Raw genomic sequence first — 15780 nt, 5'->3', positions numbered from 1 at the left:
TCTTGCCCGGCGCCTGACAGCTGGCGTGGCGGAACTATTAGCTCGCCAGCTATTACCATACAAGCTGGTGGATTCGGAGGCTTTCCGTAAGTTTGTGGCCATTGGTACACCGCAGTGGAAGATACCAGGCCACAATTATTTTTCACAACAGGCCATACCCAAACTCTTCCGTGCAGTTGAGAGGCAAGTGGTGTCATCTCTGGCACACAGCGTTGGGTCAAGGGTCCACCTGACCACGGATGCCTGGTCTGCCAAGCACAGGCAGGGCAACTACATTACATACACAGCCCATTGGGTCAACCTGGTGACCGATGGCAGCAAGCAGGGAGTACGTGGCTGCACAGAGGACCGACTTGTCACACCTCCACGGCTTGCAGGCAGGCCTCCAGCCACCTCCTCTCCACCTGCTATCACTGCTTCGCTGTCGTCATCCTCCTCCTCCTCCTCCTTGGCTGGTGCCGCCATCTCCTCTCCAGCTACACAGCCCCAGCACCCCAGGGCCTATGCTGCATGCCAGGTGCGACGGTGTCATGCAGTGTTAGACATGTCTTTTCTGAAAGCAGAGAGTCACACTGGAGCAGCTCTCCTGGCTGCTCTTAACAAACAGGTGGAGCAATGGCTGACCCCGCACAAGCTTGATATCGGCAACGTGGTGTGTGACAATGGCAGCAATCTCATTGCTGCGTTGAATTTGGGAAGCTGACACACATACCCTGCATGGCACATGTGCTTAATCTGGTCGTGCAAAGATTTGTGTCCAAGTACCCAGGCTTAGAGGACGTCCTGAAGCAGGCCAGGAAGTTGTGTGGGCATTTCAGGCGCTCTTACAAGGCCATGGCATGCTTTGCGGAGATTCAGCGTAGAATGAACTTGCCGGTGAGACGCCTGATTTGCGATAGCCCAACTCGCTGGAATTCCACCCTGCTGATGTTCTCTCGCCTGCTAGACCAGGAGAAAGCCGTCACCAAGTACCTGTATCATTACAGTACAAGGACACAATCTGGGAGGATGGGGATGTTGTGGCCCAACAACTGGACACTGATGCGAAATGCATGCAGGGTCATGGTGCCCTTTGAGGAGGTGACCAAACAGGTGAGTCGCGATGAGGGCACCATCAGCGACTTGATCCCCTACGCCTATTTCCTGGAGCGTGCCGTGCGTAAAGTGGTGGATACAGCTGTGGAGGAGCGTGAACAAGAAGAGTTAGGGCAGCAGGAGTCGTGGGAACCATTGACACACGAACCCGATGTTTCCACAACACCGGCGGCAGCACAGAGGGGGGAGGAGGAGGAAGAAGAGGAGTCGTGTGGGGAAGGAGAGGAGTCAGACTCTGATGATGGTGATGATGAGGAAGGTGTTTCTGTGGAGGAGGAAGAGGCGGCGGAAGGAGAACAACCGCGGCAGCCATCACAGGGGGCTTCTGCTGCTCCACGTTCCTGTGGTATTGTTCGTGGCTGGGGGGAGGAAGAGGAGTTGCGTCCCGTCACTGAGGAAGAGCAAGAGGAGATGGAGAGTACGTCTGCATCCAGCTTTGTGCAGATGTCCTCTTTCATGTTGTCCAGCCTGTTGAGGGATCCCCGTATCAAAAAACTCAAGACGAATGACCTGTACTGGGTGGCCACACTACTAGACCCTCGGTACAGGCACAAAGTGGCCGACCTGTTACCAACTCAACAGAAGGCAGAAAGGATGCAGCACTTGCAGAACAAGCTGGCAATGATGCTTTACTTTTTTTTTTAAAGAGATTTTTTATTAAATTTATCAAAAGCAGTACAAAAGATAAAAGTAGATACAGTACATGAAAGGTAAGGGAGAAAAAAAAGAAAATAGTATTCCAGCAAAAACAATGCGATTGTATAGATCCAAAACATACAGTGAAATCTCCTAGCATTAGTACGAAGGTGTTGATAATTTTACTATTCAATACACTCAACTGGTATATATAACAATGAGATACTCATATATGACATCCGTTACATTGCAAGGTTATTATTATTCTATGTGTCTCTAAACCCATTGTAGGTCTTGGATTGCGACATTGATATCAAGATTGGAGATTGTGGTTTCTGAGGCATTAACCCATCTATACCAGACTTTATCAAATTTTTTAAATTGTTTCCGTGATTGGTATGTGATTTTGTACAGTGGGAGAGCTAAGTTTACTAGCTTTATCCATTCCCTTGTGGATGGCGCGCGAGGCAGCTTCCATTTTAAGGTTATGGCTTTCCTGGCATAGTGTAGAAGGATTTTAATCAGAATTGATTGTTTTTTGCTACAGGGTATTTCCCCTATGATTCCCAATAAGCATAATTGTAAATCCAGAACTACCGGCAGCTGTAAAGTGTCTCGTAGGAAATGAATCACAGATTTCCAATAATTGTTCACTAAAGGGCAACTCCACACGCAGTGAAGAAAATCTGCGCGCGGAGCTGTACATTTAAAACAGGAGTCATTATAAGATGGGCCCATTTTAGCTAGTTTTAAAGATGTAAAATATATTTGATGAAACCATTTAATGTTTATGAGCTTATCCTGAGAGCCGATAATATCTTTATTAAAGAACTCAGCGTGTTCTGTCCAGTTTTCTTGTGTTAAGTTTGGGTCAAGTGTTAGCCAGCGTTCTCTAGAAGACTGAATTCTCCCCGTATTACCAAGGGTGCTTAGAAAGTTATACATGGTGGATATTTGTTTTGTGTGGTCCTTCCTAAGTAGCATTTCTTCAAGTCCTAAGGGGGCTGTGGAAACTTCCGTTAGTCCAATCTGAGCCCGAATTGCATGGCACAGTTGGAAATAACGGAAAAGAGCATGCTTGGGCAAACCAAATTCCAAACGAAGTGTAGAAAATTCCTTGAAAGTCCCACTATCATATAATTGAGATACGTATTTGATATTATGCGCGTGCCAAAAGGTAATATCAGGTATTGATTGGAGTTCGGGTAAGTTGGGGTTTCCCCATAGGGGAGAGTTATGTGATACTTGGCTTAATGGCTCGCCGAGAAATCTTCGGGCTCTTTTATAAGTTTTAATGGTGTTATGTATGAGGGCTGTTCCTTCGCTTCCGCCAGACACCTTATATCTATAGATTGCCCCACATAGGGATTCATATGAGCCTGCGATGTCTGCCTCAGTTGCTAGACTGGAGTTGGATCTATCATCACTAAGCCAGCTTTGTATGGGGATTAATTGAGCTGCCATGTGGTATAGAAAGAAATTGGGCAGAGCCATACCGCCTAAGATAGTTGGGAGTTGGAGGGTGGCTAATGAGATACGAGGTTTAGAACCGGACCAAATAAAAGAAAGTATCATGGAGTTTATACATTTGAAGAAGGATTGCTGAATCCATATTGGGGACATCTGCATAATATATAAAAGCTTAGGAGCAATAACCATCTTGATGACACATACTCTGCCGCATAAATTTAGGGGTAGAGAAGACCACTTTCGTAGCCTCTCCTCCGTTTGCGTTAATGCTGGGACAAGATTTATCTGAAGGAAGGATGCTGCCCGACGTGTTACCCATATACCTAAATATTTGAATTCCTCTACAATCTGCAGTTGTGAAGATTTGGTAATTTTTTGAGGGTCAAATATGTCCAGAGGGAATAGGGATGATTTGGACCAATTAATAGAAAGCCCCGAGATCTTGTAGAAAGCCTCATATATGTTTAGAGTTTTCTCTAAAGAGGGACCCGGATCTGCCAAGTATACCAGCATGTCATCAGCGTATAGGGATATATGTTCCTCGATTTCATGTATCTTAAGTCCTTTAAGCGTGGGATTGGTACGGATAGTTTGGGCGAGGGGCTCAATGGCTAGAGCGAAAAGGAGGGGAGAGAGTGGGCAGCCCTGTCTTGTACCTCTTGTAATAGAGAAAAAGGGGGAAATCAGGGAGTTTATCCGTATTTTGGCTTTGGGCTGATTGTATAGAATCTGGAACCATTTTTGAAAAACAGGGCCGAAACCAAAGGATTTCAGAACTGCTCTTATATATGTCCATTCTATAGAATCAAAAGCCTTGTTAGCGTCAAGGGATAAGATTATTCTTGTTCCAGAATTTGAGTGTGGGTATTGTAGATTGGAAAACAGGCGTCTAATATTTAATTTGGTGGAACGACCAGGTATAAAACCCGTTTGATCCGGGTGGACAATAGAGGTGATGCACTCATTGAGTCTGGTGGCCAGAATTTTTGTAAGTATTTTAATATCTGTATTAATGAGGGATATCGGGAGATATGAATCGCAGAGAGTGGGGTCTTTATTAGGTTTTAAAATTAGGGAAATGAGAGCTTCATACATTGTATCAGGAAGGGAGCCAGTGTCAAATATATGTTGGAATAGTGATAGTAAATGCGGGATTATTAAAGTTTTTTTTTTCGCATACCATTCAATGGGTATACCATCTGGGCCAGGTGCTTTGTTATGTTTAAAGGAGGAGATGGTCATGCTTATTTCCTGAACCGTAATGGGGGCGTCTAAAATTTTAACCGCGTCTTCTGATAGGGTTGGCAGATCCAGGTCCCTCAGAAATTCCTCAGTTTCTTTGTCTACATTTCCTGTTTTAGTAGAGTATAGGTCTGTATAGAATTCCGTGAAAGCATTAGCAATATCAGAGGTACACACCTAGCCGCTCACTCCGCTCTTCCAATGAACTTCGCCTAACCGGCCCCCCGCATCACCCAGTCCCATGCACGCCTCCAGGACTTCTCAAGAGCTGCTCCAACACTATGGAACTCCCTACCTCCACCCATTAGGGCAGCCCCCTCCTTCAACATCTTCAAGAAAGCCTTCAAAACTCACTTTTTCACTCTGGCCTACTACCCCTCACAAGTGCTCTAAACCTACAGCTGAACTCTGGTCCCCTACCATTTGTGTCCTTACCTCTCCCTCTAGATTGTAAGCCTTTGGGCAGGGTCCTCCTCCTTTTGTGTCCTACCTGATCTTGCACCTCCATTACTGTGAACCCATGCTATGCATCTGAGTGAACCTAACTTGCTTAATCTCCATGCTCCATCCAGTGACTGACTAAGCATTACCTTGTACTGATACTGTGCTGTGTGATCTGGTTTTCTTGTATTCCTGTATTGTCATATTGCTGTATGTCACCCCTAAATATTGTCTGTAACCTAAATTAATGTTCAGCGCTGCGTAATATGTTGGCGCTTTATAAATACAATAAATAAATAAAAATAAATACTAAATAAATAAATATCAAGGGATGTCGTACAGACCGCACCAGTGGGGGTTCTGATACGGGGAATTGCCATAGATTCTGATGTAGATTTTAAGAGGTATGTTAGCAGCTTGCTGCACTTGTTCCCGTACTCAAAGTATCGCTGGGACTGGATAATATCTCTACGTTTAGTTCTTTGCAAGGTTATTAATTCAAGTTTTCTACGTGCTATCTGCCATTTTATGTAATTGGCATCAGAGGGGTTAATGATCAGGGTGGTTCGGGCTTCATTAGAGGCCTTCTCGTGGTATTCCTGTGAAACGGTTTCATTTTGTCTGATACGTGAGAGGGAAGCCCGGAAGAGACCCCTAAGAACTGCCTTGCTTGCATCCCAGCATATGTGTTCCTTAACTGAATGCTTATTGACATGCCAAAATTCATCCATGCCTTTTTGACATTCCTGAAGGACAGCTTCGTCCTCTAACCAGCATGGATTCATCCTCCATAACGTCTGGGAGGTCAGGGTGGAAAGCCTCAGATTGCACTGTAGTGGGGAGTGGTCTGATATACCGTGAGCTAGGTAGGTAATGGAGTCCACTAGGGGCGTAGTATCTAGGGATCCCATACACATATCGATTCTGGACATTGTTTTGTAGGAGTCAGAGAAACAGGAGAAAGATTTGGAATCGGGGAACTTCCATCTCCAGAGATCTTGTAAATTGTATGTGTCTAGCCAGCTCAGGAGTGCTGGAAAGGTTCTCCCTCCAGGCTTCAATCTATCTAAGTTGGGGTCCAAAATTGCGTTAAAGTCACCAGTTAGGATTAAGGGGGCATCTAGGAGGGGATGTATCTTGGTCATCGTTTCAGTTAGTACTGATATATTGAAGGGTGGTGGCACATATATGGAAGCAATTATTATTGGGCGGCCTTCTATTGAGCATTTAATTACTACAAAGTTACCTTTGGCATCCACCCTGACATCCGTGACGGTGATCGGAAATGCTTTAGTGATCGGAATAGCTGTGCCCCTTGAGAAGGAGGAATAGTGAGCCAAGTGGTATTGCGCTATCCAGGGCTTCTTAAGAAGAAATGCTCTGGCTCCTAGTAGGTGAGTTTCTTGTAGGCAGATTATATGAGGATTTAATTTGCGAATGTGGTTGAAAATCAGTTTGCGTTTAATTGAGTTGTTCATGCCTCTGACGTTCCACGAAAGTATTGAAATCAGTGCCATAAATTTAATTTATTATATTTATTGAACACTGGGTAACTCACTATTACACCTTCTCGGATAGGGCTATGGGAGGAGACTTGCTAAGGATAGTTCTGCTGGAGAGGAAAGAAACAAAAAAGATAGCGGCAGTAAAGGAAGAAAAATAGCATAAAGAAATAAAATAAGAACCCCGGTGAGGGTTTCCTGTTAACACGGGAACACCCCCACGTAAAACCTAACACCCTACCCCCTGTCTCTAACTAACAGAGAGTCTTATACACTAAACTGTCTAAAGTGGAGAGCAGTAAAAAAAGGTCCGCTATGTCCATCTCACCACTTACTGAAAAATATATATAACTTCCTTATAGATATACTTATAATTTCAACATTTTTGTAACATATTAACTTTATCATGGATACCCGCCATTACAGTAATGATTTAGCCTTTAACTTATCAAGTAGCCCAAGGATAAGGGTGGGATGGGAAGGGAGGGGGGGGGGGAGGTGGGAGAGAAGAGGGGAGAGGAAGGGCAGGTGTGTGTGTGGGGGGGGGGGGATGGATGGTTTAAGTCATCTTTTAAGGTATTACAATACACATATCGCTATAAGTGTTAAGGTAGCAGGCTAGTATTTGTATCAAAACAGAGATAAGTAACGTTCAGGTTAAGCCATTATAACATCAGGCTAGGCGTGAGTGCAGTGTTAGTGTTCTTGAAGGCCTGCAGCAATTATGCGGAAAAATTGGAGGAGGTAACAGAAAAACCCCAGTTTCCAACTGGAAAAGCATAGTAGAAACACAATGTAGATTTAGATTCAAACTTGCGCCAGTGGGTGGCAGTGTTGCATTAGGCATATGTATATTTCAGGATTAAGTTTATATATTGCCTGTTTATAGATCAGGGGGAGCAGAAAAAATAATGTTCAGCTCTATATTTATTCCCTGGTATATACAATGATGAAAAAAAAAAAACTCAATCGAGATGTCTTAGGTGAATGTCTGATATTAGAGAAGGTTGCAATCATTGTGGTGTGCATCAAAGCCTATAGGCCAAGGATGAGTCAGTGTTATAGTTTCATTGGTCAGCGTTTTGGCTTGATAGGAATCACTGGTATTGGAATACCTTGGGCTTCCATCCAGGTGGCTGCTTCATTAGGTGATGTAAAGAAAAGAACCTTGCCGTTATACAGGATTCTCAGCTTGGCTGGGAAAAGCATGCTGTAGTTAATCTGTTTATTCCTGAGGCCTGTCTTTACAGCTTGATATGTGGCCCTGAGTTTTTGTATTTCGACAGAGAAATCTTGATACACAGATATTTTTGCACCGTTATATTCCATCTGAGGACACAGTCTCGTTTTCCGGAGAATTTCGGTCTTATCTCTGTAGTTTAAGAATTTGGCTACCATAGGTCTGGGGGGCTTGCCTGGAGTTGGATTACCGCCTGGGACTCTGTGTGCTCTTTCTATAGAGAAAGACTGTGTGAGCTCTAGGTTAGGGATGGTGGATTTCAGCCAATTTTCCAGAAAGTTCTCTGGGGTAAACCCCTCTGATTTCTCAGGAAACCCCACAAATCAAAGGTTAGAGCGCCGAGATCTGTTTTCTAAATCATCTATCTTTAGAGCCTGTGCAGCTGAAGATTTTGTAAAGTCAGATTGTGCTGCTTGTATAGGTTTCATGGCATCTTCTATGTCACTGATTCTCTTATCTGACTCTGCAGCTCTTTCTCTTAATTTCCTCAGATCATCCTTCACAAGGGAGAGATCTGATTGTACAGTGTCTAATTTAGTGGTGACATTGAGCTGTAGTGCTTTAATGGCTTCTAGTAGTTCAGCTCTGGAAGGCTCTCTGTCCCCTTTGTCTGAGTCTCCATCACTGGAGGCCTGTGCCCGCTTTTTCTTTCTGCTTGATTCCCCCTTATGTGATCTGGGGCTGTGGCTTCTACTCACTGTTTGGGCGCTTGTGTTTAGAGAGTCCTCCTCATGGCTTCTGTGTTCCATGTCGGATTCTTCGCTGGAGGAGCTGTGTGCTTGTGCTGCTGGTGGTGTGGAGGCTGGGAGCGGTGCCTCCTCTTGGCCTCCTCCGTGCGCATACTTGGCCAGCTTTGCGGCCGCCTCCTCGGCTTTAGATTGCCCGGGTGTAGGCATGCTGGGTATCGGCTGGAAGCTGTGCCGTTCCGCCGTCTTGTGGGGTGGGTAGTGTGGCGATCTGGGTGCTGGGGAAGTCAGGATGTCTCAGGATCAGCGGTGAGATGGAGGAGCCACGGGAAGTCGCGTCCTCACTCCTGCATAGCCGGCCATGCCCCCGTCGATGATGCTTTACAATTCATTTAAGGGTGATGTGGCTGCACAACACAATCAAGGTACCACTGGCAGTAACCCTCCTCCTCCCAAGTCCACGCAGGCAAGAACAGGACGCTCCAGCGATCTCAGGGTGATGTCGGACATGCGGACGTTCTTTAGTCCAACTCCTCGCCATAGTCCTTCTGGATCCACCCTCCACCAACGCCTGGACCGGCAGGTAGCCGACTACCTGGCCTTGAGTGTGGATGTAGACTCTGCGAAAAGCGACGATGAACCCTTGGACTACTGGTTGCGCAGGCTTGACCTGTGGCCAGAGCTGTCCCAATTTGCCATACAACTTCTCTCTTGCCCTGCCGCAAGCGTCCTGTCAGAAAGGACCTTCAGTGCAGCTGGAGGCATAGTTACTGAGAAGAGAAGTCGCCTAAGTCACGACAGTGTTCAGTACCTGACCTTTATCAAAATGAATGAGGAATGGATCACGGAGGGCTACTGCACGACCGAAGACTAAGTCAGTCCCCACACACAGCATCTCTGCCTGCAGGCCGCTTGACTGCCTTCTCCGCCACCACCAACAGGGTCCAGGACTCTAGGCGGATTCCTGAATTTTTAAGGCTGCTGCTAGCAGCGGCCGCTACACTAATTTTTCTGGTGCGTGTACATGTGCCCATCCTCCTTCGTGATCATTACCTTGCCGCGGTGAAGGGGCTTGCGCATCACAATGAAGCAATGACCGCCGGCTATTTGAGTGTCTTGCAGTGGCGGCTCAAGCTTCAGATTTTTGGGGGGGCTCAAAAGGGGCACAATGGCCGGCAGACGGGGCTCAGGGGGAAATGTGCGCGCCGAAAAAATGGGCGTGGTCATGACATCATGTGGGCGGGGCTAACTAAAATGTAGTCATACCAACTAATGTAGTTACATAAGGGATAAAAAAAAAAAAAGAAGTAAATGCACATAATGACAGACAGCGTTTCCCCAGTAAATGAACAATAGCGTTTCACCACATAAGAGACCGTTTCACCAGTAAATGCACGTAATGACAGACAGCTTTTCACCAGTAAATGCACGTAATGAGAGACAGCTTTTCCCCAGTAAATGCACATAATAAGAGACAGCTTTTCACCAGTAAATGCACGTAATGACAGACAGCTTTTCACCAGTAAATACATGTAATGAGAGACAGCATTTCACCAGTTAATGCACATAACGACAGACAGCGTTTCTCCAGTAAATGCACGTAATGAGAGACAGTGTTTCACCAGTAAATGCACATATTGACAGGCAACCTTTCACCAGTAAATGCATGTAATGAGAGACAGCGTTTCACCAGTAAATGCACGTAATGACAGCCAGCCTTTCACTAGTAAATACATGTAATGAGAGACAGCGTTTCACTAGTAAATGCACGTAATGACAGACAGCCTTTCACCAGTAAATGCATGTAATGACAGACAGACAGTGCCAACCAGGCATTACCGTGTCCCCAGGGCCAAGTATAGCCAGGTGTACAGATGTCCCCAGGTGGGGTGGCAGTGGAGAGAGAAAAGGGAGCGATGGGCACAGTGGTGGGGAAGGGGGGACGTCTCCCTCACCTTGGGGCTCCCCTTTTTTCTTGCTCCCCCCTCCAGATATGAGCGGCGGGTGCAGGGGCGTAACTTGATATCATTGGGCCCCCTGCAAAACTTTGGATGGGGCCCCCCAAAGCCAATCTGGGCTTCATCCTCGTACAAGCGCCCCACGTGGTTGCCTGCATAACGTGAGTGCATCATGTGACATCACACATGCTCCCACACATACACTGGCAACCACATGGGGAATGTATGAGGACAGTGCCAGCGATGGACAGGTAAGTATAGAGCAACGGGGGTAGGGAATATTTTACATTAAGGGGGACAGTTTGGGGGGCACAAGGCGGTGTCAAAAGCCTGATTCCCGAGAGATTTCATGCTGAAACCGATCGGGAATCAGCCTGCGGTGTATGAGCAGCCGACAGATCACTCTCTAATCAGAGAGAGATCTGTCTCTAGGTCAATCTGTCCATAGAGCTTCTGATGTGTGGGCACCTTAAGAAACAGGTGTACTTAACCCTTTCAGCAACTCAGCTGTGTTGATTGCAAAGGTTCTGGCATTCCTTTTGCACAAGTGTATTATGCATGTTAAACAGTGAGTTCTGCACTATTCTTATAGCAACATCTAGTGAGAGAGAGTGTGAGTGTACATACAGAACAGGAGAAAGCATATAGATTTTATAAGAATAGTGCAGAGCAAATACCTTAGTGGAAAAGAAATGCCTTTGCATGCAACACAGGCAGCTGAACTGCTGAAAGGGTTAAGTAACCCCTCCCCCCATTACTGGGAGAGCAGCCAGGAATGCCTGAGATAAGCTCACCGTGGTGTGTGTAGAGTCCAGGCTCAGGGAAGCGTCCAGTGGTCCCGCTGTGTGAGGAAGAGAGGGAGTTCCTGTCAGGCAGCATACCAAAGTCAAATCTAGCGTGGTGAATGAGGCTACACGTGGGGAGGGGGAGGGAGGCAGAAATCACATGCACAGGCAGCCTGCAAATCTCACCCATCTCTGCTGGAGCTTCTCGTCTCCTATGACTCCGCCTACTTTTCTACATCCAACGGGCATCAAACTGACCAGCCTGCTTCAGTCCTATTGGCTGGAAGCAGCAGCAGAACGCACGCTGCTTTGCCTATACGTTCCCAGCCAGCCAGCTAATCTCGTTTACATAATTTTAACATTCAATGCGTCTCCCGGAGCTGTGTGTCATCTGGCAACCCTGCGGAGGAGGGGCATTTAAGGGGGCTGACAGCTTGTCAGCCGGGGCTTAAGCCTGGGTAAGCCCCAGTGTAGCGCCGCCACTGGTGTCTTGGGTGGGGGTGGCACACAAAAGATAATAAGGTCGTTGCTTCATTGTGGTCAGACCAAATTTGATCAGCTGGACAGTCACTGTTCTGTCATTCAGCTACATCAGCCGGGCGAGCATATGGGCTGAAAAGCCACCATCACCTGCACTCTCGTCATGGTGCGCACCAGTCCAGCATGGATGTCACTACACAAACGGCTGTTTGCAGTCACTGCATCTGTGACTGCACATTATACCTGGCAGTCAGTGCATAACTTGCACTTGCATGGATACACTTTTAAACAATTTAAAAATACAACCATCTAAACTTTCAAACAATTTAAAAATACAACCATCTAAACTTTCAAACAATTTAAAAATACAACCATCTATCATTTTCAAACAATTTACAAAAATGCCAACAAAACTTGCCCTCCGTAAAACATTCTTCGCAAATGCTTTGGACTTGGTTTGTCTTCCGCTGGCTCAAGGGTCCATCTGACCACAGATGCCTGGTCTGCAAAGCACGGTCAGGGCAGCTACAGCATGGGTCTCAGCAGGCTCCCACTTTGGGCCGGAATCCAACCTTCATTCCCCGTGGTGACAATGGCAGACTTGCCCTCCATAACGGATTCCCGTTAAAGGATTTAAAGTTAATTCATTTCAAATACACAGCAGGGTCTCGAAAGGCCGCCTCCTGTATTGTTATTTTTGGTCACTACCTCGGGGTGGGCGTGCATGCCTGCCTGCTGCCCTCCTTGGATGTGTAGTGGTAGCCGTTTCTCAGGCTCCACACCGGATTCCATCCCTCATTCCCCGGCCATTACCCGGGGTCACAAATGGCAGACTTGCCCGCCTCCATATGATTCTCGTGAAAGGAATGTGGTGTCATCTTTGCCCGCCATAACTGGTTCTCGTTCAAGGATTTAAAGTTAATTCATTTCAAATACACAGCAGGGCCTCAAAAGTCCTCCTCCTGTATTGTTATTTTTGGTCACTACCTCGGGGCAGGCGTGCATGCCTGCCCGCTGCCCTCCTTGGATGTGTAGTGGTAGCCGTTGCTCAGGCTCCACACTGGATTCAAACCCCTCATTCCCCGGCCATTACCCGGGGTCACAATGGCAGACTTGCCCGCCTCCACAGGATTCTCATTGTAGCGGTACTGAACAAGTACACAGCAAGTAGAAAATGTAATTTAAAAACAAAACGTAAGCTTTTTAACAATGCCATGGAAAGTTGAGAAGGAAGTCACACATTACCTGACATCACTGAGTGAGGAAGAGCAATCTCGCCATGTTGCGCAGTAGTCCAGCATGGCCGTCACTACACAAACAGCTGTTTGCGGTGCTTTACACAGTGAGTTTGGTGTGTCAGTGTGAAGCAGTACTCTAATTACACTCCCTGATTGATGTATACACATGCAAGATGTTTGAAAGCACGTTAGGCCTGCAATTTAGCATTCAATGTGATTTCTGCCCTTAAAACGCTGCTTTGCGTCACATCCAGATTTTTCCCCGGGACTTTTGGCATGTATCCCACTCCGCCATGCCCCCCTCCAGGTGTTAGACCCCTTGAAACATCTTTTCCATCACTTTTGTGGCCAGCATAATTTTTTCTATTTTTCAAAGTTCACCTCCCCATTGAAGTCTATTGCGGTTCGCGAACTTTTCCGCGAACCGAACCTTCCGCGGAAGTTCGCGAACCCGGTTCGCGAACCGAAAATCGGATGTTTGCGACATCTCTAGCAGGGAGTACGTGACTGCGCAGCGGACCAACTTGTGACACCTCCACATCTTGCAGGCAGGCCTCCTGCCACCTCCTCTCCCTCTCCTCCTGCTACATCCTCTTCACTGTCATCCTCCTCCTCCTCCTTGGCTGAGTGGCAGTTCAACTCTAGTGGTGCTGCCATCTCCTCCTCTCCAGCTTCACAACCCCATCTCCCCAGAGCCTACGCTGCATGCCAGGTAAGACGGTGTCACGCCATTTTAGACATGTCTTGCCTCAAAGCAGAGAGTCACACTGGACCAGCTCTCCTGGCTGCTCTTAACAAAGAGGTGGAGCAATGGCTGACCCCGCACCAGCTGGAGATCGGCAAAGTGGTGTGTGACAATGGCAGCAATCTCTTTTCCGCTTTGAATTTGGGAAAGCTGACACATGTACCCTGCATGGCACATGTGCTGAATCTGGTCGTGCAAAGATTTGTGTCAAAGTACCCAGGTTTAGAGGACGTCCTGAAGCAGACCAGTGAGTTGTGTGGGCATTTCAGGCGGTCTTACACGGCCATAGCATGCTTTGCGGTAGCATGCTTTGCGGACATTCAGCAGAGAAACAACTTGCTGGTGAGACGCCTGATTTGTGATAGCCCGACTCGCTGGAATTCCACCCTGCTCATGTTCTCTCACCTACTAGACCAGGAGAAAGCCGTCACCCAGTACCTGTACAGTTACAGTAGAAGGACACAATCTTGGAAGATGGGGATGTTTTGGCCAGCGAACTGGACACTGATGCGAAATGCATGCAGGATCATGCAGCCGTTTCAGGAGGTGACCAACCTGGTGTGTGGCGCTGAAGGCACCATCAGCGACTTGATCCCCTATGCTTACTTCCTGGAGCGTGCCGTGCGTAGAGTGGTGGATGAAGCTGTGGAGGAGCGTGAAGAAGAACAGTTACGGCAGGAGGAGTCGTGGGAGCAATTTTCAATGAACCAGATGTTTCCTCAACATCTGCGGCAGCACAGAGGGGGGAGGAGGAGGAAGAAGAGGAGTCGTGTGAGGAAGGAGAGGAGTCAGACTCAGATGAGAAAGGTGTTTCTGTGGAGGAGGAAGAGGCGGAGGCAGAAGAACAACCGCAGCAGCCGTCAGAGGGGGCTTGTGCGGCTCCATGTTCCCGTGGTATTGTTTGTGACTGGGGGGAGGAAGAGGCATTGCGTGACGTTACTCAGGAAGAGCAAGAGGAGATGGAGAGTACGTCTGGATCCGACTTTGTACAGATGGCCTCTCTCATGTTGTCCAGCCTATTGAGGGACCCCCGTATCAAAAAACTCAAGGGGAATGAACCGTACTGGGTGGCCACGCTACTAGACCCTCGGTACAGGCACAAAGTGGCGGACCTGTTTCCAACTCAACAAAAGGCGGAAAGGATGCATCACTTGCAGGACAAGCTGGCAATGATGCTTTACAATGCGTTTAAGGGTGATGTGACAGCACAACGCAATAAAAGTACCACTGGCAGTAATCCTCCTGCTCCCAAGTCCACGTAGACAAGGACAGGATGCCCCAGCAATCTCAGGGTGATGTCGGACATTCTTTAGTCCAACGCCTCGCTGTAGCCCTTCCGGATTCACCCTCCACCAATGCCTGGACCGGCAGGTAGCCAACTACCTGGCCTTAAGTGTGGATGTAGACACTGTGAGCAACGACGATGCTCCCTTGAACTACTGGGTGCGCAGGCTTGACCTGTGGCCAGAACTGTCCCAATTTGCCATCCAAACTCTCTCTTGCCCTGCCGCAAGCGTTCTGTTAGAAAGGACCTTCAGTGCAGCTGGAGGCATTGCCACTGAGAAGAGAAGTCGCCTAAGTCACAACAGTGTTCAGTACCTCACCTTTATCAAAATGAATGAGGCATGGATCCCAGAGGGCTACTGCACGTCCGAAGACTAAGTCAGTCCTCACACACAGCATCTCTGCCTGCAGGCCGCTTGCCTTCTCCACCACCACCAACAGGGCCCAGGACTCTAGGCGGTTTCCTGAATTTTTAAGGCCGCTGCTAGCAGCGGCCGCTATACTAATTTTTCTGGTGCATATACATGCCTGCCTAAATTTTCTGGCTGCACTGCGGGCGGCTGCAACAAAAAAACAAAAGGCATGTACATGTGCCCATCCCCCTTCATGATCATTACCTTGCCGCAGTGAAGGGGCTTGCATATCACAATGAAGCAATGACCGCCGGCTATATGAGTGTCTCGGATGGGGGTGGCACACCAAAGATAATAAGGTCATTGCTTCATTGTGGTCAGACCAAATTTTATCAGCTGGACAGTCACTGTTCTGTCATTCAGCTACATCAGCCGGGCGAGCATATGGGCTGTAAAGCCACCATCACCTGCACTCTCATCATGGTACGTACCAGTCCAGCACGGTCGTCACTACACAAACGGCTGTTTGAAGTCACTGCATACCTTTCACTGCATTCTCGTTAAAGGATTTAAAGTTGATTCATGACTTTAGGGCCTCAAAAGCTTCATTGTGGTCATGTTTCTT

The 15780-nt window shown here is 47.5% G+C and overlaps 1 protein-coding gene across 1 annotated transcript in view; it reads right to left on the bottom strand.

Annotated features, from left to right (window-relative positions):
- Positions 1-11134, bottom strand: part of LOC137545331 (aldehyde dehydrogenase family 3 member B1-like) — a 469940-nt gene extending 458806 nt beyond the window's left edge. The window contains exon 1 of the mRNA XM_068266442.1: positions 11065-11134. The gene's annotated coding sequence lies outside the window, so the exon portion shown is untranslated. The remainder of the gene's footprint in view (positions 1-11064) is intronic.
- Positions 11135-15780: the final 4646 nt, after the last annotated feature.

Source organism: Hyperolius riggenbachi, chromosome 2 (genome assembly GCF_040937935.1).
Source record: "Hyperolius riggenbachi isolate aHypRig1 chromosome 2, aHypRig1.pri, whole genome shotgun sequence".
Taxonomy (NCBI): domain Eukaryota; kingdom Metazoa; phylum Chordata; class Amphibia; order Anura; family Hyperoliidae; genus Hyperolius; species Hyperolius riggenbachi.
This window is presented reverse-complemented; position numbering and strand designations above follow the sequence as displayed.